At 39.5% G+C, this 24,669-nt stretch overlaps 6 non-coding genes and 7 pseudogenes across 6 annotated transcripts; all 13 read left to right on the plus strand.

Moving 5' to 3' along the window:
- Positions 1 to 13: 13 nt before the first annotated feature.
- On the plus strand, positions 14 to 132 carry LOC120037955. The gene has a single exon (XR_005474910.1). It is a non-coding gene; the product is annotated as a 5S ribosomal RNA (ribosomal RNA).
- Positions 133 to 825: 693 nt separating this feature from the next.
- LOC120037951 lies at positions 826 to 975 on the plus strand (annotated as a pseudogene).
- Positions 976 to 1,682: 707 nt separating this feature from the next.
- Positions 1,683 to 1,801, plus strand: LOC120037956. The gene has a single exon (XR_005474911.1). It is a non-coding gene; the product is annotated as a 5S ribosomal RNA (ribosomal RNA).
- Positions 1,802 to 2,494: 693 nt separating this feature from the next.
- Positions 2,495 to 2,644, plus strand: LOC120037952 (annotated as a pseudogene).
- A 705-nt stretch (positions 2,645 to 3,349) lies between these two features.
- LOC120037957 lies at positions 3,350 to 3,468 on the plus strand. The gene has a single exon (XR_005474912.1). It is a non-coding gene; the product is annotated as a 5S ribosomal RNA (ribosomal RNA).
- Positions 3,469 to 4,163: 695 nt separating this feature from the next.
- LOC120037953 lies at positions 4,164 to 4,313 on the plus strand (annotated as a pseudogene).
- Positions 4,314 to 5,018: 705 nt separating this feature from the next.
- LOC120037940 lies at positions 5,019 to 5,137 on the plus strand. Its single transcript, XR_005474907.1, has one exon. It is a non-coding gene; the product is annotated as a 5S ribosomal RNA (ribosomal RNA).
- Positions 5,138 to 5,832: 695 nt separating this feature from the next.
- On the plus strand, positions 5,833 to 5,986 carry LOC120037950 (annotated as a pseudogene).
- A 13,357-nt stretch (positions 5,987 to 19,343) lies between these two features.
- LOC120037948 lies at positions 19,344 to 19,493 on the plus strand (annotated as a pseudogene).
- Positions 19,494 to 20,179: 686 nt separating this feature from the next.
- Positions 20,180 to 20,298, plus strand: LOC120037939. The gene has a single exon (XR_005474906.1). It is a non-coding gene; the product is annotated as a 5S ribosomal RNA (ribosomal RNA).
- A 701-nt stretch (positions 20,299 to 20,999) lies between these two features.
- Positions 21,000 to 21,149, plus strand: LOC120037944 (annotated as a pseudogene).
- Positions 21,150 to 21,833: 684 nt separating this feature from the next.
- Positions 21,834 to 21,952, plus strand: LOC120037947. The gene has a single exon (XR_005474909.1). It is a non-coding gene; the product is annotated as a 5S ribosomal RNA (ribosomal RNA).
- Positions 21,953 to 22,651: 699 nt separating this feature from the next.
- Positions 22,652 to 22,801, plus strand: LOC120037945 (annotated as a pseudogene).
- Positions 22,802 to 24,669: the final 1,868 nt, after the last annotated feature.

Below are 24,669 nucleotides of genomic sequence, written 5' to 3' on the forward strand. Positions count from 1 at the left end.
AGAGTGTACCTTTGCTTACGGCCATACCAGCCTGAATATGCCCGATCTCGTCTGATCTCGGAAGCTAAGCAGGGTCGGGCCTGGTTAGTACTTGGATGGGAGACCGCCTGGGAATACCAGGTGCTGTAAGCCTTTTGTCCACTAGGGGGTGTGGCATTATTTCATCAGCAACACTGCCTTGTAGTAAGCATTTGATGCTGAATTGACTAAATGCAGCTTCTATGGGCTAGTCTCCCCTGCCCTTTTAATACGATCAAAGTTCCTTGTGTTGTCAGGGAGCAACTGCCTTTTATGCATAAGACAAATAAGAATATTGTTACTGAATGCAGCTTGTGTGTGCTCTGTGCTCCCTCGCCCTGTTCAAATGATCAAAGGAAATAATGCTGGTGAGGAGTGGAACTGGACTGGTGTCTGATGGCCCTGTGTTTTCCATGTTGGAATTACAACCCTTCTTTTATGGAGTAAATCAAAAGCACAAGAGAATCTGAGATGTTATCGATAATAAATCAATTGGTTTCATGCATTTGTCTGTGTGTGTGTGTGTGTGTCTGAATGTGATTGTATTTCGTCATATCGCAAACATTTGTGATATCAGATAGGTTAAGATATTAAAAAGTAATTGGTGATTTTTTCGACAGTGTTGCATGATGGGAATCTAGTGGTTCACTGATATAATCTAGTAAACAAAATAAACTACTTTTTCACCACTCTGTGTGCAAGTGCATTCCTAAACGGCATTTAACGCAGGTCGATGTGATATGATATTATCACAACAAAAAGTGGTTCCCGTTAGCGGAAAATGTTGGCACTGGAGAGACTTGCCCTCCACTAAGCAGAAGAGATACTGTGATCAAGAAGTTGGTTGACCCAGTGTGGGGCTCAGCCATTCCACTCTGGCTGGGCTGACCCCTTTTGAATTTTCCAAATGTGGGAATCTCGAATGCAAAATTTATGGTAGTGGTCGTTTGCAAAATTTATGGTAGTGGTCGTTTGCGCTGTACCCTGATATCTTTGTTAATGATAAACCTGTTGCTTGGCGGCAGGCTTAAGGATGACTTGAGTCAACCGACTGTGCTTATGGAGATCTTTGAAGTCAGTTGTGAAAGAGACTTTGTGGACCAATCGAAAGGTGGAAACATTTGTTTGTAGCAAAACATTGTTGGCATTTTGTCTAAACATTATGTTGCGAAATGCAGCATTGTATTTATGCCACGCTGGTACTTCAATCAAGAGATAGTTGAGAAGCCACTCTAACCCCCCCCGGTCATGATGTGTCATACGCGCCCCATGCGCTTCCAATATGAAATTGTCCATACATGCGTTCCTCCTTAGCACAGAACAATGCAATAGGTTTTCAACATCCAGAGCTTTTGTGTATTTATTGTGGCTAGTAGGATAGCTGCATGGGAAACTGTTGCTGATGATGTATTTGTCAGAAGTCATTGTATTTGTCCGTTTTTTCCCACAAGGCTGAAATATGTGCCCTCGCTTAGAAATGTTTGCAAGGTTTGTTTGTATTTCATCCAACTATCTGTGCTAAAAAGTGATGGCTACAGTATATGTAATTTCTTCCACTTTTTGAGTGAGCCAAAGTTCAAGCTGCTTATCTAATTGGTGAGAATGCAATGTCTGTTTATCAGACTCACTTTGACTTTATATGGTGTACCAAGAGATGTACCTTTGCTTACGGCCATACCAGCCTGAATATGCCCGATCTCGTCTGATCTCGGAAGCTAAGCAGGGTCGGGCCTGGTTAGTACTTGGATGGGAGACCGCCTGGGAATACCAGGTGCTGTAAGCCTTTTGTCCACTAGGGGGTGTGGCATTATTTCATCAGCAACACTGCCTTGTAGTAAGCATTTGATGCTGAATTGACTAAATGCAGCTTCTATGGGCTAGTCTCCCCTGCCCTTTTAATACGATCAAAGTTCCTTGTGTTGTCAGGGAGCAACTGCCTTTTATGCATAAGACAAATAAGAATATTGTTACTGAATGCAGCTTGTGTGTGCTCTGTGCTCCCTCGCCCTGTTCAAATGATCAAAGGAAATAATGCTGGTGAGGAGTGGAACTGGACTGGTGTCTGATGGCCCTGTGTTTTCCATGTTGGAATTACAACCCTTCTTTTATGGAGTAAATCAAAAGCACAAGAGAATCTGAGATGTTATCGATAATAAATCAATTGGTTTCATGCATTTGTCTGTGTGTGTGTGTGTGTGTCTGAATGTGATTGTATTTCGTCATATCGCAAACATTTGTGATATCAGATAGGTTAAGATATTAAAAAGTAATTGGTGATTTTTTCGACAGTGTTGCATGATGGGAATCTAGTGGTTCACTGATATAATCTAGTAAACAAAATAAACTACTTTTTCACCACTCTGTGTGCAAGTGCATTCCTAAACGGCATTTAACGCAGGTCGATGTGATATGATATTATCACAACAAAAAGTGGTTCCCGTTAGCGGAAAATGTTGGCACTGGAGAGACTTGCCCTCCACTAAGCAGAAGAGATACTGTGATCAAGAAGTTGGTTGACCCAGTGTGGGGCTCAGCCATTCCACTCTGGCTGGGCTGACCCCTTTTGAATTTTCCAAATGTGGGAATCTCGAATGCAAAATTTATGGTAGTGGTCGTTTGCAAAATTTATGGTAGTGGTCGTTTGCGCTGTACCCTGATATCTTTGTTAATGATAAACTGTTGCTTGGCGGCAGGCTTAAGGATGACTTGAGTCAACCGACTGTGCTTATGGAGATCTTTGAAGTCAGTTGTGAAAGAGACTTTGTGGACCAATCGAAAGGTGGAAACATTTGTTTGTAGCAAAACATTGTTGGCATTTTGTCTAAACATTATGTTGCGAAATGCAGCATTGTATTTATGCCACGCTGGTACTTCAATCAAGAGATAGTTGAGAAGCCACTCTAACCCCCCCGGTCATGATGTGTCATACGCGCCCCATGCGCTTCCAATATGAAATTGTCCATACATGCGTTCCTCCTTAGCACAGAACAATGCAATAGGTTTTCAACATCCAGAGCTTTTGTGTATTTATTGTGGCTAGTAGGATAGCTGCATGGGAAACTGTTGCTGATGATGTATTTGTCAGAAGTCATTGTATTTGTCCGTTTTTTCCCACAAGGCTGAAATATGTGCCCTCGCTTAGAAATGTTTGCAAGGTTTGTTTGTATTTCATCCAACTATCTGTGCTAAAAAGTGATGGCTACAGTATATGTAATTTCTTCCACTTTTTGAGTGAGCCAAAGTTCAAGCTGCTTATCTAATTGGTGAGAATGCAATGTCTGTTTATCAGACTCACTTTGACTTTATATGGTGTACCAAGAGATGTACCTTTGCTTACGGCCATACCAGCCTGAATATGCCCGATCTCGTCTGATCTCGGAAGCTAAGCAGGGTCGGGCCTGGTTAGTACTTGGATGGGAGACCGCCTGGGAATACCAGGTGCTGTAAGCCTTTTGTCCACTAGGGGGTGTGGCATTATTTCATCAGCAACACTGCCTTGTAGTAAGCATTTGATGCTGAATTGACTAAATGCAGCTTCTATGGGCTAGTCTCCCCTGCCCTTTTAATACGATCAAAGTTCCTTGTGTTGTCAGGGAGCAACTGCCTTTTATGCATAAGACAAATAAGAATATTGTTACTGAATGCAGCTTGTGTGTGCTCTGTGCTCCCTCGCCCTGTTCAAATGATCAAAGGAAATAATGCTGGTGAGGAGTGGAACTGGACTGGTGTCTGATGGCCCTGTGTTTTCCATGTTGGAATTACAACCCTTCTTTTATGGAGTAAATCAAAAGCACAAGAGAATCTGAGATGTTATCGATAATAAATCAATTGGTTTCATGCATTTGTCTGTGTGTGTGTGTGTGTGTGTCTGAATGTGATTGTATTTCGTCATATCGCAAACATTTGTGATATCAGATAGGTTAAGATATTAAAAAGTAATTGGTGATTTTTTCGACAGTGTTGCATGATGGGAATCTAGTGGTTCACTGATATAATCTAGTAAACAAAATAAACTACTTTTTCACCACTCTGTGTGCAAGTGCATTCCTAAACGGCATTTAACGCAGGTCGATGTGATATGATATTATCACAACAAAAAGTGGTTCCCGTTAGCGGAAAATGTTGGCACTGGAGAGACTTGCCCTCCACTAAGCAGAAGATATGCTGTGATCAAGAAGTTGGTTGACCCAGTGTGTGGCTCAGCCATTCCACTCTGGCTGGGCTGACCCCTTTTGAATTTTCCAAATGTGGGAATCTCGAATGCAAAATTTATGGTAGTGGTCGTTTGCAAAATTTATGGTAGTGGTCGTTTGCGCTGTACCCTGATATCTTTGTTAATGATAAACTGTTGCTTGGCGGCAGGCTTAAGGATGACTTGAGTCAACCGACTGTGCTTATGGAGATCTTTGAAGTCAGTTGTGAAAGAGACTTTGTGGACCAATCGAAAGGTGGAAACATTTGTTTGTAGCAAAACATTGTTGGCATTTTGTCTAAACATTATGTTGCGAAATGCAGCATTGTATTTATGCCACGCTGGTACTTCAATCAAGAGATAGTTGAGAAGCCACTCTAACCCCCCCGGTCATGATGTGTCATACGCGCCCCATGCGCTTCCAATATGAAATTGTCCATACATGCGTTCCTCCTTAGCACAGAACAATGCAATAGGTTTTCAACATCCAGAGCTTTTGTGTATTTATTGTGGCTAGTAGGATAGCTGCATGGGAAACTGTTGCTGATGATGTATTTGTCAGAAGTCATTGTATTTGTCCGTTTTTTCCCACAAGGCTGAAATATGTGCCCTCGCTTAGAAATGTTTGCAAGGTTTGTTTGTATTTCATCCAACTATCTGTGCTAAAAAGTGATGGCTACAGTATATGTAATTTCTTCCACTTTTTGAGTGAGCCAAAGTTCAAGCTGCTTATCTAATTGGTGAGAATGCAATGTCTGTTTATCAGACTCACTTTGACTTTATATGGTGTACCAAGAGATGTACCTTTGCTTACGGCCATACCAGCCTGAATATGCCCGATCTCGTCTGATCTCGGAAGCTAAGCAGGGTCGGGCCTGGTTAGTACTTGGATGGGAGACCGCCTGGGAATACCAGGTGCTGTAAGCCTTTTGTCCACTAGGGGGTGTGGCATTATTTCATCAGCAACACTGCCTTGTAGTAAGCATTTGATGCTGAATTGACTAAATGCAGCTTCTATGGGCTAGTCTCCCCTGCCCTTTTAATACGATCAAAGTTCCTTGTGTTGTCAGGGAGCAACTGCCTTTTATGCATAAGACAAATAAGAATATTGTTACTGAATGCAGCTTGTGTGTGCTCTGTGCTCCCTCGCCCTGTTCAAATGATCAAAGGAAATAATGCTGGTGAGGAGTGGAACTGGACTGGTGTCTGATGGCCCTGTGTTTTCCATGTTGGAATTACAACCCTTCTTTTATGGAGTAAATCAAAAGCACAAGAGAATCTGAGATGTTATCGATAATAAATCAATTGGTTTCATGCATTTGTCTGTGTGTGTGTGTGTGTGTGTCTGAATGTGATTGTATTTCGTCATATCGCAAACATTTGTGATATCAGATAGGTTAAGATATTAAAAAGTAATTGGTGATTTTTTCGACAGTGTTGCATGATGGGAATCTAGTGGTTCACTGATATAATCTAGTAAACAAAATAAACTACTTTTTCACCACTCTGTGTGCAAGTGCATTCCTAAACGGCATTTAACGCAGGTCGATGTGATATGATATTATCACAACAAAAAGTGGTTCCCGTTAGCGGAAAATGTTGGCACTGGAGAGACTTGCCCTCCACTAAGCAGAAGAGATACTGTGATCAAGAAGTTGGTTGACCCAGTGTGGGGCTCAGCCATTCCACTCTGGCTGGGCTGACCCCTTTTGAATTTTCCAAATGTGGGAATCTCGAATGCAAAATTTATGGTAGTGGTCGTTTGCGCTGTACCCTGATATCTTTGTAAGGGAAGTCCCCCCTCAATTGTACAAAATAACATGGCAACTTATTGGCACCGAGCGGACCATATACACGATGGGATTGTGTGGGATTTCACATTACATCCGGCGCTGTTTCGTCCAAAGTTGATGACAAATGCCATATTGTAAATGAGCTGTGTAACACCCCAAAAATCCTATAGTGGGCGAGTGTGTTCCATCTTAATTTTTCATAGGCTTACTGTAACGCAAGTCAAGACCCAAGAGTCATATTTTGAAATTTTGAAATTTTGAAAGTTTTGGCAAAAACTTATCACCCCCTTAAAAAAGTGCTTTCTGGACCGTTTTTCTAAATTCTTTCGATTTTTATGTCAATTACACATGTGTAAGAACTGTATGAAAATACTTTTGTCAAATTTTATTAACATAATTTTTTTTACATTTTTATTTGGACTTAAGGAATATGTTTTGTGCATTTGGAATGTGATTTCTTAGGAAGTCAAAAGTCAAAAGTCAAAAATGTCAAAAATTTGGAAAAAACGTATCACCCCCTTTAAAAAAGTGCTTTCTGGACCGTTTTTCGAAATTCTTTCGATTTTTATGTCAATTACACATGTGTAAGAACTGTATGAAAATACTTTTGTCAAATTTTATTAACATAATTTTTTGGACATTTTTATTTGGACTTAAGGAATATGTTTTGTGCATTTGGAATGTGATTTCATAGGAAGTCAAAAGTCAAAAGTCAAAAATGTCAAATATTTGGAAAAAATTTATCACCCCCTTTAAAAAAGTGCTTTCTGGACCGTTTTTTGAAATTCTTTCGATTTTTATGTCAATTACACATGTATAAGAACTGTATGAAAATACTTTAGTCACATTTTACTGTCATAATTTTTTATAAATGTTTACTTGTACTTAAGGAATATGTTTTGTGCATTTGCAATCTGATTTAATACGAAGTCAAAAATGTGAATAAATTAGAAAAAAACGTATCACCCCCCAAACCTCCATAAATCACTCAGGCCAGCACCCATTGATTTGGGGCCGTAGTATAGTGCTCCCATGGACGTCTGGATGACACCTAAAAGCATTTAAAACCGTTTTGAAAAATGACGCCTGGTAACCCAAAACATGAAACATAGAATATTTTTTGACTTTGTTTGGAAACCTCCATAAATCACTCAGGCCGTACCCCATTGACTCGAGAAGAAAAAACAAAATATTTTCCAGAAAAAAAACAGAATATTTTCTGAGTTTTTGTGAAAACCTCCATAAAACACTCAGGCCAGCCCCCATTGATTTTTGGCCGTAGAATAGTGCTCCCAGAGCGGGTATGGAGGTCTGGATGCTCCCTAAACGCAATTTCAACCATCTTGAAACATGGCACCTGGTAACCCCAAAAAAATACCAGGTGCACGAACAGTTTGGACTTGTGTGTGTGTGTGTGAGCTTTTCTTTGACATCTGTTTAGAGAAATGACTGATTTACAGTTCATGAAGGTTGCCTAATCACACACTTAAAGTTTTGGAAAGATCTGACTTTTTTAACCCTTTGAAACAGCACCTATGACCCCATTTTAAGGCACTTCCGGTTGGCACAGGAAGCTATAAGTAAATACCTATCCTGATCGGGGTATGCTTTTACAGAATCCTGAGTTTTAAGTCTATACGTTAAGAACTGACTGATTTACAAAGGGTTGAATGCACTATATATCACAAACTGCTGGTTGGGTATGGCAAAACACTTTTAGGGTGATTTTATCACTTCCGGTTGCTCCAGGAAGCTTAGAATCAACACAGGTAGACCTCATAGTGGCTTGATGGATTGTCATTGAAGACAGGTTCATAAGACATTCATAACCCACATAGGGTTTATTTAAAGAATGCACGTTACATTTGCATATGATTCAACAGTGAAAAACATCACATCATATTGCAAACATAACACACTGTTGAATCATATTGCAAACACACACTGTTACATTTGCAATATGATGTGTTGAATCATATTGCAAACATAACACACACTGTTACGTTTGCAATATGATGTGTTGGATCATATTGCAAACATAACACACACTGTTACATTTGCAATATGATGTGTTGAATCATATTGCAAACATAACACACACTGTTACGTTTGCAATATGATGTGTTGAATCATATTGCAAACATAACACACACTGTTACATTTGCAATATGATGTGTTGAATCATATTGCAAATCTAACGTGCATTTGCAATATGATGTGATGTTGAATCATATTGCAAATGTAACGTACATTCTCTTAAATACTTTAGAAATGCAAAAGTCAACGTCCTGATGACCTCAGGATGGCCGGGCAGTGATAGTGGTTCCTCTCCATCGCTCGTTGTGTTAAATTTCATCATGTCGCTTTTTGTGATGGTACCCCCCCGTTGAAACATATTGCAAATGTACAAAAGTCAAGTAGCAAGTCGGTGTCCATCAGTCAATTAGATATATTCAGACACCAAACTGATACCATCTGACACCAAACTCACTTTTACCAACTCCTTTAGAAGCCAACTATCACATATTTCAGAGCAGGCCCAAAATTCACAGCGCCTTCTATTTAAACCATAATAAAACAAATAATACGTAGTTATGTTCTAGCTGCGGGTCCAATATTCACATTATGTTTAGCCCTATGTGAGGCGACCTGGAATCCCAAGTTTCGGCTCGATAGGTCATTCGGTGCCCGAGCAAAACCCTAATTGGTGCTGAAAATCCACTTTTTTCCATGCCTTGCTACGGGGTGCTTGAATGAGCAATCGGACAGAATCGTTGAGGTCCATCTCTATGGGCCGAGCCGGTTTCAATGCACCTAGTCTTGAGACTCTGGGACTTTTCTAAATGTCGCCAGTTTCGTTGAGCTCAAAATGAATTGAAAACATTGCAAATACACGAGGCTGTTTATCGGTCTGAGAACCTTCTAGAGCCACATAACTCACCGTGCACAATCGACCTGAGGTCTAGAACAGGTTTGTAAAGTTTCAGAACTCTAGGTCTGACGGTTCTTTAAAAGTTGGAACAAAACTAACTACTACAGGCACTGTCTGCCTCTTAGCCCCTCAGTGTGTCCCTCCATCATTTCTGTGTGGGTGTGTTTTTTTTTTTTTTTTTAATCTGATGGGATGAATGACTGATTTACAGTTCAGGAGGGTTGTCTATTCACATATATGAAGTTTTGGAAAGATTTGACATTTTTATCCCTTTGAAACAGCCCATTTGACACCAATTAAGGCACTTCCGGTTTGCACAGGAAGCTAAAAGTAAACACTTATCATTACTGGAGTATGCTTTTACAGAATCCTGAGTTTTATGTCTGTATGTTAAAAATTGACTGATTTACATAGGGCTGAATGCACTATTTCTCTCAAACTGCAGGTTGGCTATGGCAAACACTTTTAGGGTGATTTAACCACTTCCGGTTGCTCCAGGAAGCTTAGAATCGACACAGGTAGACCTCATGGTGGCCTGATGGACTGACATTAAAGACAGGTTCATAAGACATTCATAACCCACATAGGCTTCAGGTTGAATTGAGAGGTGCAGTCAATGTATTCCTATGGGGCGACATGTCATTGTAAATTGTTTGATGTAAATACCAGCTTTTAACTGTTAAGGGTTAATGCCACAAGGTCAAGGTTAGGCTTGCACAGATCGGGAGGACCTTAAGAACATTCCTGAGGTGAAATTGTGCTTCTAACCTTAACGGTTCTCTCTCTGTCTCCCAAAAGCAAATAAAATTGACATGAGGTCAAAAGGTCATTTGGGTCCATTTTCTTGTAACGGTCGCTGCGCTCAGACCGAGCGAGCTACGGTCAAGCGGGGCATCTCGTTGAACTCGGCACGGCCTGGAGATAATAGTCATGCCATTGCAGGCTTTGTGTGTCTTTAAGCACCGTACTTTTTCACTCCATCCTTCCTTTTTGTGTGTGTGTGTGTTTGTGTGAGAGAGCTTTTCTTTGACATCTGTTGGGAAAAATGACTGATTACACTTCATGAGGGTTGTCTAATCACACAAGTGAAGTTTTGAAAAGATCTGACCTTTATTACCCTTCAAACCTGACCCTATGCACCATTTTAAGGTACTTCTAGTTGACATAGGAAGCTGAACGTGAACACATACCCTCCTTGGGGTAGGCTCTTATTTAATATTGAGTTTTAAGTCTTTATGTTAAGAACTGACTTATTAACAGAGGGTTAAATGAGTGTGTGTTACTTCATAAAATCACATAAAATCACAGAATTCTCGCAGAGCTTCGAGACCCACTTTAAAAATGTTCGTGTGAACAAACTGCAACTGGATCTGTGAATTTTTTGAAAAAAAAATTCCTCTTCGTGAACATCACCAAATGGACAATGTACGATTTCTCTTAAATTACGATAGATAAACGGCTGGTTCTTTTTTTCCTGACACCGTATGCTTATGTACTTTGACGTGAAGCGGTCAAATTGCACCCTACTTTGCGTTTTTGACCTTTAATCCCAGAAAAATGGCCATAACTCAAAAAGCGCAGAGGCCTCGACGCCATCTTGTTCGGGGCCAACTTCCCTTTACTCCAAACCTACGCTCGCCGAGTTTCGTCTTCGAAATATTTTCCGTTTAGGAGAAAAGGCCGCGCTCGTTTGCCCCGTGTTCGTGCGCCTGCAATATGATTTATTTGCCCCCTTGTGGGAATTTTCGAGAATGCGGAGTCCAAGTCAAAAATTTGTTATTTTTATAAAACGGTGACCGAACGTCCGAGACGATTTCTTCGATGACTTCCTGAAAGAGCTCCCCCCCGCCCTCGGCCCGACGCCGTCCGCGATTTTCTGAGACGAAGTCGGACGTCTAGTAAGGGACCGTACATTCGCAATGGGAGAATCTTCACCGATCATATGGCTCCCGTCTCACACTTCCCTTAAGGTATGTTAATGATAAACTGTTGCTTGGCGGCAGGCTTAAGGATGACTTGAGTCAACCGACTGTGCTTATGGAGATCTTTGAAGTCAGTTGTGAAAGAGACTTTGTGGACCAATCGAAAGGTGGAAACATTTGTTTGTAGCAAAACATTGTTGGCATTTTGTCGAAACATTATGTTGCGAAATGCAGCATTGTATTTATGCCACGCTGGTACTTCAATCAAGAGATAGTTGAGAAGCCACTCTAACCCCCCCGGTCATGATGTGTCATACGCGCCCCATGCGCTTCCAATATGAAATTGTCCATACATGCGTTCCTCCTTAGCACAGAACAATGCAATAGGTTTTCAACATCCAGAGCTTTTGTGTATTTATTGTGGCTAGTAGGATAGCTGCATGGGAAACTGTTGCTGATGATGTATTTGTCAGAAGTCATTGTATTTGTCCGTTTTTTCCCACAAGGCTGAAATATGTGCCCTCGCTTTGAAATGTTAGCAAGGTTTGTTTGTATTTCATCCAACTATCTGTGCTAAAAAGTGATGGCTACAGTATATGTAATTTCTTCCACTTTTTGAGTGAGCCAAAGTTCAAGCTGCTTATCTAATTGGTGAGAATGCAATGTCTGTTTATCAGACTCACTTTGACTTTATATGGTGTACCAAGAGATGTACCTTTGCTTACGGCCATACCAGCCTGAATGCGCATTTCCTGATTGGAGAAGTGACGACAGGTGCGAGTGTCTGAGCTGTGAGTGAGTGTTTGCTGGAGAGTGTTTGCTCGAGAGCTATTTTTGTTAATTAATTGGTTTTTGCAATATAATTTATTATTTTCTTCAGTTGAATAGTTTTAAGTTTGGTTAGTCTTCCCCCTTGCAGTTTTTCTGCTTGGGGGAGAGTTTTTTGGATTCATTTTTTTACTATGACGGACAACATGGAAAAGACAAACGGAATGGACAAAGACAACGAAAAAGCGCAACGGAAGAAAAATGAAGATAAAGAAGAAATGAAATATGGCAAGGAATACACGGTGGCAATTGAGTTGGAAGGAGAAGACAAGGTGACGACAATGGAACTACTAAGAGCAATTAAGGAGGTGTGTGGAGAGGTGGTGGGATGCCGAATGAAAGGGGAGAAGAAGTACGAAATTACGATGAGAAATGAAAAAGGAAAAGAACGTCTAATGGATGGATTAAGAATAAAGGATACAAAGATTCTGGCGAGAGATATTAATGTGAAGGAAGTGGTGGTGTCGTTCATGAATCTCCCAGTATATGTAGAAGATGGTGTGATACTGGGCAAGCTGAGTAGCTGGGGAGTGGCGGCTGTCTCGGAGATAAGGAGGAGAGTTTGGCCAGGAACGGAGGTGGTTGACGGGACACGTTTCTGCAAGGTCAAGTTCACAGAAAAAGTGACATCATTACCTTATTCTACAAGAATTGAGACGTTGGAGGGAGCAGAATATTTCAGAGTCATTCATGACAAACAGGTCAGAGTGTGTCGTATGTGTATTCAACCCGGGCACATAGTAAAAGACTGCCCGGAATTTAAGTGTTTTAAGTGTGGCAATCAAGGACACTATGCGAGAGAATGTGATGGAGAGAAGGAAAGGAATTTTTGTGGTGGATGCAGAAAAAGATTGGCGGAGTGCAACTGTGGAGAGTTTAGGGCTGAAGAGGGGAGTCAAACAATATATGAGGAAGCAGTGGGATTGTCGCAAGAAGGAGAAGAAGGTGGAGGAGAGGACGTGGTGGAAGGTGGAGAGACGGAGGAAGGAAGAAAGAAGAAGGACCAGAAGATAAATGAAATTGGGAGCAGTATGGACACAGAAATAAGAAGAGGGAGTTTTCAGGAGGAGGGGGGGAGTGGACGGGGGGGAAGCACGGGGGACTCACAGGTTTTGGGGGAAAGCACAGCACTAACAAGTAGCTCGGGGGGTGAAGAAATGGAGGGGGTTATGGAGTTGATGACAATACCAGAGACGGCGATGAGCACGGGGAGCACAACAGATGTGGATGTCAAGAAGGGGAGTTGGCTGGAAAACATGGACTTGGAAGAGATATCGGATACGGATGATGGAGAAAAGATTGAAAGAACGAGGGAAGGATACAGGAAGAGGAAAGCGGGGGGAAGAGGGGGAGAGAAAGGGTGGAAGAGGAAAGAAACTGGATAACAGGTAGAGAATAATGAAATTATATTTTATTATTTTTTTATTTATTAGAATGGTTAATATAATGTCAATAAATGCAAATGGTTTGAGGACAATGGGAAAATTTAATAGAATAGTAAAAATGAAGAATTCAGATATTTTATGTATTCAAGAGACGCACTGGGATAATGTATGTGTTTTAGAAGTAAAAAAAATATGGAGGGATTTTATTTATGTAAACAATGGCAGAGGGAATTCAAGTGGGGTTGCTATTTTATTGAGGAAGGATGTGGTGGATAATGTGAAACAGATATATAATGATAATAATGGGAGGATTTTAATTGTAGATTTTGAATATATGAGTATGGTTTTTAGAATTATAAATATTTATGCGCCTAATACTGAAATAGAGCGCAAAGATTTATTTTTAGAAATAGGGAAATGGTGTGAGGGAAACTGTATTGTAGTTGGGGATTTTAATGTTAAAATGGATAGACTGGATATGACAAGAGGAGCTATTTTTAGAAGTGATGTATCTAGGGGGATTTTAAAGAAGATGATGTTAGAAAAAGGAATAATTGATATATGGAGAGAGGAAAATCCAGAAAAAAGAGAATTTTCTAGAAGGCAGGTGGTTTTAGGGGATTTGAAACAAACGAGGATAGATCTGGTTTTAGTAAAAGAAGGTTTAAGGAATTTTATGAAAGATATTAAGTATGTTTTTACAACTTTTAGTGATCATGCAGGTTTAACATTTTCAGTGGGATTAGATAAGGAAAGAACAGGGGGTGGAATATGATGTATGAATGCAGGGTATTTGGGAGATGAGGAATATGGGAAACAACTTAAATCTTTGATAGCATGTGAAATGGAGGATAAGCAGAAAGAGAATGATAAGTGTTCATGGTGGGATAAGGTTAAGGAAAAAATAAAAGTTTTTAGTATAGGATATGCAAGGAAAAAGAGAGGTAGGATGAAAAGAGAAGAAAATGAGTTGAGGGCTAAATTGGATAAAGAAATGAGGAAGTGTGACAGTGAACCTAATTATAATATAGGAAAGTTTTTGGAATTAAAAGCACAATTGACTAAATATGAAATAGATAAGTGTAAGGGTGCAATTATAAGAAGTAAGGCAAAGTATGTTTTGGAGGGGGAGAAATGTACTTCATTTTTTCTTGGTTTAGAGAAGAATAAACAGAGGAGAACATATATTAGAGAGATCGAAAATATAAAGGGTGAAGTTGTCAATGATTATGTAGAGGTTTTAGAAACAGTGCAGAATTTTTATAAGGATTTATTTAAGAAAGGGGAGGTGGATGAGGGGTGTGTAAAGGAGATATTGGATAGTGTGGATGTGCAAATTAATGTAGAGGATAAACAAATGTGTGATGGGAAGATAACATTGACTGAAGTTAAAGATGCGATTAAGGGTTTACAAGTAAATAAGAGTCCTGGAGTAGATGGAATAATTGCAGAGTTTTATAAAATATATGCCAGTTTTTTAGCACCTATTTTATTGGAAGTTTATCAATATATGGAGGATAATGATAGTATTTCTGAATCTATGGTGACAGGACTGATAACGATTTTATATAAAAATAAGGGGAGTAAATTAAAATTGGAGAATTATAGGCCAATTAGTTTATTAAATTCGGATTATAAGATTTTAGCAAAGATACTGGCAAATAGAATGAAGCAAGTTTTAAATGATATTATAGCACCTACACAGAATTATAGTGTGCCTGGTAGAGATATTGCGGATACAATTAATACAATTAGAGATGTGATAAATAAAATGAATCATGATAAGATGGGGGGAATTGTTTTAAGCATAGATTTAAATAAAGCTTTTGATAGGGTGGAACATGATTTTATGTTTAGGGTAATGGATAAATATGGTTTTGGTAATAGAATAATAGGATGGATAAAATTATTATATAAGAAGGCAAAAAGTAGGGTGAAATGTAATGGGGTTTTAACCGATTCTTTTATTCTTGAGAGATCTGTGAGACAGGGGTGTCCTTTATCAGCTTTATTATTCGTTTTATCGGTAGAACCTTTAGCAGCATTTCTTAAAAGAGATAATCTTATAAATTGTGTAGAGACTCCGCAAGGAGGTTTTAGTTTGATACATCAATACGCAGATGATACCACTATAACAGTTAGAGATGAGGGTAGTGTAAAAAGGGTGATGGAGTGTTTTAAAGTATATGGACAAGCATCGGGTGCAAAGGTTAACATGGAGAAGTCAGTAGTAATGTATATTGGGAAGATTAATGAGGGGAATTTTCCTTTTAAAGTGGTTAAAGATTATTTTAAGGTATTAGGAGTGTTTTTAGGGGTGAAAGAAATGGAAGCTAGGGATTTGACATGGAGTGGTGTAATAAATAAAGTTAGAAAGGTGGTAAATATGTGGAGGGGGAGGTCTTTGAAATTAAAAGGGAAAGTAATTGTCATAAATTCATTGTTGATGTCAATATTTATTTATGTAATGAATGTTTTGGATATGCCAGAATGGGTTTTATCTGAAATGAATAAAATTGTAGTTGATTTTTTATGGGAAGGGAAGGGGGTGAGAATAGCTTTTAACCTGTTAGGCGGGCTGTCCCGATATCGGTACAACTGTGACAACATCCAACTCAATTGTAGGGCGCGAAATTCAAAATCTATTTTTTTTAAATATTTAACTTTCACACATTAACAAGTCCAATACAGCATTTGAAAGATAAACATCTTGTCAATCCAGCCAACATGTCCGATTTTTTAAATGTTTTACAGAGAAAACACCACATATATTTATGTTAGCTCACCACCAAATAAAAAAGTGGACAGACACGTATGATTATGATTATGATGTATGAATTATGATTCAAGTAGCATGCACAAGCCAACCGAAATAACCTAGAACCAACCTAAAGAACCTAGAAAAAACTACCTCAGATGACAGTCCTATAACATGTTACACAATAAATCTATGTTTTGTTCATAAAATGTGCATATTTTAGCTATAAATCAGTTTTACATTACTGCTCCCATCATTGCTACAGCATAGCTACAGTCTGAAATCACACGGGAGTAGCTAGAGAAAATACAGACACCAACGTCAACTACTAATTACACCTCATAAAACATTTCAGAAAAACATATGGTGGATAGCTAATGAAAGACAAATATCGTGTGAATAGAGCCAATATTTCCGATTTTTGAAGTGTTTTACAGCGAAAACACAATATATCGTTATATTAGCTTACAACATTAGCTAGCATACGGCAGCATTGATTCTAGTCAAGCGCTAGCATAGCACAGTTCGACAGATATATGAAAAAGCATCCCAAATTGGGTCCTTATCTTTGTTGATATTCCATCAGAATGTTGTAACGGGGTCCATTGTCCAGTACAGTCTTTAGTTGGGTTCCAGAACGAAATATTTCCCTCTTTGGTTAGCAAGCACAACGGCCGTGCGGCGCTAATCTGTCTTTCTTCAAAAAATTCTTCCAAAGCATCACGTCTAAAGTCCAGAATAAATTGCAATAATATAATTAAAGTATATTGAAAAAACATACATTAGGATGATTTTGTGACATGTATCAAATAATATCGTAGGCAGAGGTCATATTCATCTTAAACGACCATATTCCAGGAGCCGAGTCCAGGTTCTGACTCGCGCCCGGAATTTTTTTTTAACTGCGTAGGTCTCACAAGAAGTTGTGGTGTTCAGCCCCTGAAAGAGATATTCGACTCCTTTCTTCTCTCACTTCCGCATTACACCCAGATGAAGGCGTGTGACGTGTTTCTACGGTCCTAAGTGACATGACCTTATATAGACAAGGTCTTAAAGAGAGACATAGCATTTTGGAAATCTCAATTCTGGATAGGAAATGGGCTGTAAAAATAGTTCTGTTCAACTTAGAGAAATAATTCAAACGTTTTTAGAAACTATAGACTGTTTTCTATCCAATAATAGTAAATATATACATATTGGAAGATCAAAAAATTCTTAAGAGGCCGTTTGAAAATGTGCGCATATTTTCCAGTTTTTTCAATATTCACCCTGCAGCCTGAAGAAGTTAAAACTTTGATTGCAGGTTATGAGGAGGGGGGTTTGAAGTTGGTAGATTTAAGTGTAAGGAAAACAGCAATTAGAGTAAAAATGGTACGGAAATATTTATTTGGTGAATTGGATTATGGGTGGAAAAGGTTTTTTAAAGAGTATTTGCAGGAGGTTGGGAGGATGGGGGACAATGGTTTATTGATGAGTATGAAGAAGGAAATGTTAGGTAATATACCTTTGTTTTACAGAGAAGTGTTTGAGGCTTGGGGGCGGTTTTTACCAAATATTTATTATGAATGTACCAGTTTAGAAAATATTTTAAATCAGCCGATATTTTTAAATCCAAAGATAAAGTGCAATAATATGATGTTGTTTTGTAAATATTTTATGAGGGCTGGGATGAGGCAGATAGGTGACATAGCATATGAGGTAATTCCTGGGTTTCTTCCATTTCAGGCTATATATGACAATGTGGTTGAAGTAGATGAAGAAATAAGTAAAACTACTGTGGAGAATATGTACAAGAAAATATTAGGATGTATTCCCGGGGAGTGGGTGATTTTAATAAACAAAGAGGTGGTCAAAAGATCTAGGGCTTTACCAGTTTTATATTATGAAAGTAATGGGGAGAAACATGATTTATCAGGTCTAAAAGTTAAAATGGTTTATAGAAAATGTATTTTAAAAGAGATAAAAAGTCCTGCTGCGGAGAAAGTGTGGTCTAGGGTGTTTCCAAACATGGATGTAAAATCAATATGGAAGAATGTAAATGTAAAATATAATTTTATAGAATGTGAAGACAATGATTTTAAATTGAAACATAATAGGATTTTTACAAATGTGGTTTTGCATCAAATAAATAGGGATATTAAAAGAGAATGTGATATTTGTGGTACGGGGGTGGAAAACTTGATGCACTTTTTTATTGAATGTAGTAGGTTGAAAGATTTTCATGAGTTTTTAAAAGGACTTTTAGTAAAACATTGGGGAGAAGAGATTTTTACTGGGGTGGAGTGGAGGAGGTTGTTTCTTTTTGGTTTAAATGGGAAAAGTAAAGTTTTAAATATTAATTTGGTGAATTTTGTAATAAGTCATGCTAGATATGCGATAAGATTAAGAAGGAATTTAGGTCATTATGAAGGGAAAATTGTGAGTGTGGAAGGTTTTTTTAGGAGCATATTAGAGAGAGATATAGAGATAATATATAGATACGGTGGAGGAAATTTTGAAAAATTGTTTGTGTGGGGGAGTACTTTTATTGAAATTCTGTCAAATGGGAAACTTGTATTTCATTATTAAGTGGATGATTGTGTTTTTTAATGGGTTTTATTTTATTTATTTTTGATTTTTTGATTTTGTAAAAGGATGAATTGTTCATCCTTTTTTATTATTGATTGAATGTTGTAAATATTATGTGTTTTTTCATAATAAAAGATTTAAAAAAAAAAAAATACGCCCGATCTCGTCTGATCTCGGAAGCTAAGCAGGGTCGGGCCTGGTTAGTACTTGGATGGGAGACCGCCTGGGAATACCAGGTGCTGTAAGCCTTTTGTCCACTAGGGGGTGTGGCATTATTTCATCAGCAACACTGCATTGTAGTAAGCATTTGATGCTGAATTGACTAAATGCAGCTTCTATGGGCTAGTCTCCCCTGCCCTTTTAATACGGTCAAAGTTCCTTGTGTTGTCAGGGAGCAACTGCCTTTTATGCATAAGACAAATAAGAATATTGTTACTGAATGCAGCTTGTGTGTGCTTTGTGCTCCCTCGCCCTGTTCAAATGATCAAAGGAAATAATGCTGGTGAGGAGTGGAACTGGACTGGTGTCTGATGGCCCTGTGTTTTCCATGTTGGAATTACAACCCTTCTTTTATGGAGTAAATCAAAAGCACAAGAGAATCTGAGATGTTATCGATAATAAATCAATTGGTTTCATGCATTTGTCTGTGTGTGTGTGTGTGTGTGTGTGTCTGAATGTGATTGTATTTCGTCATATCGCAAACATTTGTGATATCAGATAGGTTAAGATATTAAAAAGTAATTGGTGATTTTTTCGACAGTGTTGCATGATGGGAATCTAGTGGTTCACTGATATAATCTAGTAAACAAAATAAACTACTTTTTCACTACTCTGTGTGCAAGTGCATTCCTAAACGGCATTTAACGCAGGTCGATGTGATATGATATTATCAGAACACAAAGTGGTTCCCGTTAGCGGAAAATGTTGGCACTGGAGAGACTTGCCCTCCACTAAGCAGAAGAGATACCGTGATCAAGAAGGTGGTTGACCCAGTGTGGGGCTCAGCCATTCCACTCTGGCTGGGCTGACCCCTTTTGAATTTTCCAAATGTGGGAATCTCGATTGCAAAATTTATGGTAGTGGTCGTTTGCGCTTTACCCTGATTTCTTTGTTAATGATAAACCGTTGCTTGGCGGCAGGCTTAAGGATGACTTGAGTCAACCGACTGTGCTTATGGAGATCTTTGAAGTCAGTTGTGAAAGAGACTTTGTGGACCAATCGAAAGGTGGAAACATTTGTTTGTAGCAAAACATTGTTGGCATTTTGTCGAAACATTATGTTGCGAAATGCAGCATTGTATTTATGCCACGCTGGTACTTCAATCAAGAGATAGTTGAGAAGCCACTCTAACCCCCCCCCCCCCCCCCCCCCGCCGGTCATGATGTGTCATGCGCTTCCAATATGAAATTGTCCATACATGCGTTCCTCCTTAGCACAGAACAATGCAATAGGTTTTCAACATCCAGAGCTTTTGTGTATTTATTGTGGCTAGTAGGATAGCTGCATGGGAAACTGTTGCTGATGATGTATTTGTCAGAAGTCATTGTATTTGTCCGTTTTTTCCCACAAGGCTGAAATATGTGCCCTCGCTTTGAAATGTTAGCAAGGTTTGTTTGTATTTCATCCAACTATCTGTGCTAAAAAGTGATGGCTACAGTATATGTAATTTCTTCCACTTTTTGAGTGAGCCAAAGTTCAAGCTGCTTATCTAATTGGTGAGAATGCAATGTCTGTTTATCAGACTCACTTTGACTTTATATGGTGTACCAAGAGATGTTCCTTCGCTTACGGCCATACCAGCCTGAATACGCCCGATCTCGTCTGATCTCGGAAGCTAAGCAGGGTCGGGCCTGGTTAGTACTTGGATGGGAGACCGCCTGGGAATACCAGGTGCTGTAAGCCTTTTGTCCACTAGGGGGTGTGGCATTATTTCATCAGCAACACTGCATTGTAGTAAGCATTTGATGCTGAATTGACTAAATGCAGCTTCTATGGGCTAGTCTCCCCTGCCCTTTTAATACGATCAAAGTTCCTTGTGTTGTCAGGGAGCAACTGCCTTTTATGCATAAGACAAATAAGAATATTGTTACTGAATGCAGCTTGTGTGTGCTTTGTGCTCCCTCGCCCTGTTCAAATGATCAAAGGAAATAATGCTGGTGAGGAGTGGAACTGGACTGGTGTCTGATGGCCCTGTGTTTTCCATGTTGGAATTACAACCCTTCTTTTATGGAGTAAATCAAAAGCACAAGAGAATCTGAGATGTTATCGATAATAAATCAATTGGTTTCATGCATTTGTCTGTGTGTGTGTGTGTGTGTGTGTGTGTCTGAATGTGATTGTATTTCGTCATATCGCAAACATTTGTGATATCAGATAGGTTAAGATATTAAAAAGTAATTGGTGATTTTTTCGACAGTGTTGCATGTTGGGAATCTAGTGGTTCACTGATATAATCTAGTAAACAAAATAAACTACTTTTTCACTACTCTGTGTGCAAGTGCATTCCTAAACGGCATTTAACGCAGGTCGATGTGATATGATATTATCAGAACACAAAGTGGTTACCGTTAGCGGAAAATGTTGGCACTGGAGAGACTTGCCCTCCACTAAGCAGAAGAGATACCGTGATCAAGAAGGTGGTTGACCCAGTGTGGGGCTCAGCCATTCCACTCTGGCTGGGCTGACCCCTTTCGAATTTTCCAAATGTGGGAATCTCGATTGCAAAATTTATGGTAGTGGTCGTTTGCGCTTTACCCTGATGTCTTTGTTAATGATAAACCGTTGCTTGGCGGCAGGCTTAAGGATGACTTGAGTCAACCGACTGTGCTTATGGAGATCTTTGAAGTCAGTTGTGAAAGAGACTTTGTGGACCAATCGAAAGGTGGAAACATTTGTTTGTAGCAAAACATTGTTGGCATTTTGTCGAAACATTATGTTGCGAAATGCAGCATTGTATTTATGCCACGCTGGTACTTCAATCAAGAGATAGTTGAGAAGCCACTCTAACCCCCCCCCCCCCCCCCCGCCGGTCATGATGTGTCATGCGCTTCCAATATGAAATTGTCCATACATGCGTTCCTCCTTAGCACAGAACAATGCAATAGGTTTTCAACATCCAGAGCTTTTGTGTATTTATTGTGGCTAGTAGGATAGCTGCATGGGAAACTGTTGCTGATGATGTATTTGTCAGAAGTCATTGTATTTGTCCAGTTTTTTCCCACAAGGCTGAAATATGTGCCCTCGCTTTGAAATGTTAGCAAGGTTTGTTTGTATTTCATCCAACTATCTGTGCTAAAAAGTGATGGCTACAGTATATGTAATTTCTTCCACTTTTTGAGTGAGCCAAAGTTCAAGCTGCTTATCTAATTGGTGAGAATGCAATGTCTGTTTATCAGACTCACTTTGACTTTATATGGTGTACCAAGAGATGTTCCTTCGCTTACGGCCATACCAGCCTGAATACGCCCGATCTCGTCTGATCTCGGAAGCTAAGCAGGGTCGGGCCTGGTTAGTACTTGGATGGGAGACCGCCTGGGAATACCAGGTGCTGTAAGCCTTTTGTCCACTAGGGGGTGTGGCATTATTTCATCAGCAACACTGCATTGTAGTAAGCATTTGATGCTGAATTGACTAAATGCAGCTTCTATGGGCTAGTCTCCCCTGCCCTTTTAATACGATCAAAGTTCCTTGTGTTGTCAGGGAGCAACTGCCTTTTATGCATAAGACAAATAAGAATATTGTTACTGAATGCAGCTTGTGTGTGCTTTGTGCTCCCTCGCCCTGTTCAAATGATCAAAGGAAATAATGCTGGTGAGGAGTGGAACTGGACTGGTGTCTGATGGCCCTGTGTTTTCCATGTTGGAATTACAACCCTTCTTTTATGGAGTAAATCAAAAGCACAAGAGAATCTGAGATGTTATCGATAATAAATCAATTGGTTTCATGCATTTGTCTGTGTGTGTGTGTGTGTGTGTGTGTCTGAATGTGATTGTATTTCGTCATATCGCAAACATTTGTGATATCAGATAGGTTAAGATATTAAAAAGTAATTGGTGATTTTTTCGACAGTGTTGCATGATGGGAATCTAGTGGTTCACTGATATAATCTAGTAAACAAAATAAACTACTTTTTCACTACTCTGTGTGCAAGTGCATTCCTAAACGGCATTTAACGCAGGTCGATGTGATATGATATTATCAGAACACAAAGTGGTTACCGTTAGCGGAAAATGTTGGCACTGGAGAGACTTGCCCTCCACTAAGCAGAAGAGATACCGTGATCAAGAAGGTGGTTGACCCAGTGTGGGGCTCAGCCATTCCACTCTGGCTGGGCTGACCCCTTTCGAATTTTCCAAATGTGGGAATCTCGATTGCAAAATTTATGGTAGTGGTCGTTTGCGCTTTACCCTGATGTCTTTGTTAATGATAAACCGTTGCTTGGCGGCAGGCTTAAGGATGACTTGAGTCAACCGACTGTGCTTATGGAGATCTTTGAAGTCAGTTGTGAAAGAGACTTTGTGGACCAATCGAAAGGTGGAAACATTTGTTTGTAGCAAAACATTGTTGGCATTTTGTCGAAACATTATGTTGCGAAATGCAGCATTGTATTTATGCCACGCTGGTACTTCAATCAAGAGATAGTTGAGAAGCCACTCTAACCCCCCCCCCCCCCCGGTCATGATGTGTAGCCATGCGCTTCCAATATGAAATTGTCCATACATGCGTTCCTCCTTAGCACAGAACAATGCAATAGGTTTTCAACATCCAGAGCTTTTGTGTATTTATTGTGGCTAGTAGGATAGCTGCATGGGAAACTGTTGCTGATGATGTATTTGTCAGAAGTCATTGTATTTGTCCGTTTTTTCCCACAAGGCTGAAATATGTGCCCTCGCTTTGAAATGTTAGCAAGGTTTGTTTGTATTTCATCCAACTATCTGTGCTAAAAAGTGATGGCTACAGTATATGTAATTTCTTCCACTTTTTGAGTGAGCCAAAGTTCAAGCTGCTTATCTAATTGGTGAGAATGCAATGTCTGTTTATCAGACTCACTTTGACTTTATATGGTGTACCAAGAGATGTACCTTCGCTTACGGCCATACCAGCCTGAATACGCCCCTTTTTGGAAGTTTCAGGAAGTGAGTGAGCAGCAGGTGTTGGATTGTTTGTGAATTGTTTGTAGAGAGAAAATCGTTTTTGGTTTTGCTGGTTTATATACTTTAAGTTTGGAAGTTTGTGTGGGGAGTGTAGCTTATTTTCTTTGTAAATATTTGCGTTTTTATCCCCCAACGGCGTGAGCTGTTTGGGGGATTCTAAGTAAAATAATTGGACGGATACAATGGCTTCGACATCAAGAATAACAACAACAATGAGAATGGACAACGGAGAAAAAAGAGCGTCGAATGAAGAGTTGAGGAGAAGAAAATATGAGAAAGAATTGACGGTGAACGTGGAAGTTATTGGAGAAGAAAAAATAACAACGATGGAATTGCTGAGAGGAATAAAAGAAGTATGTGGAATGATATTGGGATGTAGAATGAAGGACAGAAATAAGTACGAAATAACCATGTCACACGCGAAAGGAAAAGAAAGACTACTAGACGGGCTAAAAATAAAGAGCTGCCAAATAATGGCGAAAGAACTGGGAAATGATGAACTTGTGGTGTCCTTTTTGAACATGCCGGCATATATTACGGATGAGGAAATACATGACAAATTACAAGGATGGAATGTGAACGCAACAACACCAATCAAGAGGAGGATGTGGCCAGGAACGGACATTGTGGACGGGACGAGATTTTGTAAGGTGAAGTTTACGGACAGTGTGCAATCATTACCTTACTCAACCAAATTCAACACTGTAGAAGGATTTGAATATTTCCGAGTGATCCACGATAACCAAGTGAAGGTATGTAGACTATGTATTCAACCGGGACACATACTCAAAGAATGTCCAGAATTTGTATGTCATAAATGTGGTGAACAAGGACATTATGCCAGAGAATGTTCGAACATCGGTGATATGTGTAGAAGGTGTGACAGACCTAAGGACAGATGTAAATGTAAGAAGGAAAAGGATGTCTTATTTCTGCAAACACTGGACCTCATTACTGAAGAAGAGGTTGAGAGGAGTGAGACTATGGAGGGGGAGGAAGAGAGTGATATGGAAAGTGTGTCGCAGGTGATTCCAGAGACAGCTATAGATATGCTTGGAGAGTATGTAATGCCTTCTGGCAGTACTCGAGACGCAGTCTTGGTCTCTGCTGCTGACAAGGT

This window comes from Salvelinus namaycush, unplaced genomic scaffold (assembly GCF_016432855.1).
Source record: "Salvelinus namaycush isolate Seneca unplaced genomic scaffold, SaNama_1.0 Scaffold1993, whole genome shotgun sequence".
Taxonomy (NCBI): Eukaryota; Metazoa; Chordata; class Actinopteri; order Salmoniformes; family Salmonidae; genus Salvelinus; species Salvelinus namaycush.